Here is a 2,081-nt window from a genome sequence, read left to right as displayed (position 1 = left end):
TTATTGCTTATATACATATATATTAGGGAAACAGTCATTTCTTCCTGGTGGACATTGGAATTTCTCATTTTTTTCTCCTATATTCTGTAGCTTCAGTAGGAACTGTCCAGTAGGGATTAAATTTTGTTTGTCTTATGTAGGACTCATTGTGCTTTTTATATCTCAAAAGTCATATCTGTCATTGATTTTTGCTCCAATCTTGATTCTTCATCCTTTTCTACTTATATTGTTTCTCATTTATTCTTCTTATTCTAATAACTTAAGGTATTAGAAGCTATAATCATTAATTTGAGGGTTTTGTTTTTTCCTAATATTGGTGATTCTGCAACAATTTTTTTCTAAGTATTGCTCTTATTATATTGTACAATATTTGATATGTAGCTTTATTATTTTCATTCAGTTCAAAATCATAACTCTAATTACTTTTTTAATCCATGGATTATTGAAAGGTGTATTATTTAGTTTGCAAGTATTGATAAACATATCTAGATATGTTTATCTTATCTATTTCTAATTTATTTCCACTGATGTTAAGAAAAACATTTTTGTCACGTTTTGGGAGGAATTTGTTTATAATGTGCTTTGGTTTAATTTTCTTCATGACCTTGTGCTTGGGGTTTGTTTAGTTTTTTGGATCTGTCAGTGTAAAGATTTTTTCCTTAAGTTTGGGAAAGTTTCAGTTATTATTTCACTAATTTTGTGCCTCTTCCCCCAAAGACTCCAATTATCCATTTATTAGAATGCTTAAAATTGTCCCACAGCTGATGTTCTTTTTTGTTTTTAAATTAGTTTTCTGTATTTTCCTTTTGGATAGTTTCTATTCCTATGTCTTCAAGTTCACTAGTCTTTTCATATTCAATGTCTAATCTGCCTCTAAATATATTCTATGTATTTTTTCTTCTCATACATTGTAATTTACACTTTGGGAGTTTGATTTTTTTTTTTTTGTCTATATAATTCCTATTGCTACTTAATTTTTTGGTAAAAATCTTCAATATAGATGTTTTTTAATGTCAATCCTTAAGTCTGCTATTTTATTATTTTTTTCTTTATCTTTATTCTGTTTCTTGTTTTTCTGACTACCTTTTCTCACTTTTTATGTGACTCAAACTTAGTTTTTTTTTTGGTTTGTTTGTTTGGGTTTTTTTTACAGTTTTTGGCTGGGACTGGGTTTGAACCTGCCACCTCCAGCATATGGGGCCGGCGCCCTCCTCCTTTGAGTCACAGGCACCACCCTCAAATTTGGTTTTATAATTCCATTTTCATATATCTCTAGTGCTTTTAATGTATCATCATATAGTTTTTAGTGGTTGCCCTAGGCACTAAAATATACATATGTAAAATCATTTTTCCATTTAGATCCTTTTATAATTCCCACTTTTAAGACATAAATATTTTTAGTATCTTCGCAGAGATACTATGAATACTATATTAGATGATATTATAATTTTTGTTTCCTTAGCTAAATGTAATCTAAAAAGTGCATGAGGAAAAGGATGGCCTATTTACCCATATTTTCTCCCATTCCATTTTCCTTCTTCCTTTCTTAAGTTCTAGTCACTTTCTGTTATTTTTTCCTATTTAGAGATTGCTGTTTAGCAACTTTTGGGGGATAAGTTTGTTGCAAAAACTTTTCATAGTTTTCTTTCTTTTGAGTATGACTTTATGTCACCTTTTATTACTAAGAGATATTTTTGGAAAATATAGAGTATTTTTTTCTTAGCATTTGAAAAACATCGTGCAATTCTTATGTCACTTCCTTCTGACTTCCTTGGTTTCAGATAAAAAAATCTGCTGTCATTTGAATTGTGTTTGTCTTCTATTATAGGGGAGGCTAACTTCTTTAAAGAATGTCTTTAGTTTTCAGAATTTTCATTTTGGTATGTCTTGGTGTGAACTTGTTTGGTTTTATTTGGTCTGGGGTTCACTCATCCTCTGAAATAAGGTTTATTCCTTTCATCAAATTTGGCGATTTAGGACAACGCCTGTGGCTCAGTGAGTGGGGTGCCGGCACCATATACTGAGGATGGCAGGTTCAAACCCGGCCCCAGCCAAACTACAACAGGTGCCTGTGGTCCCAG

The sequence above is a fragment of the Otolemur garnettii genome, unplaced genomic scaffold, assembly GCF_000181295.1.
Source record: "Otolemur garnettii isolate 467f Iridium unplaced genomic scaffold, OtoGar3 scaffold00012, whole genome shotgun sequence".
Lineage (NCBI taxonomy): Eukaryota > Metazoa > Chordata > Mammalia > Primates > Galagidae > Otolemur > Otolemur garnettii.
This window is presented reverse-complemented; position numbering follows the sequence as displayed.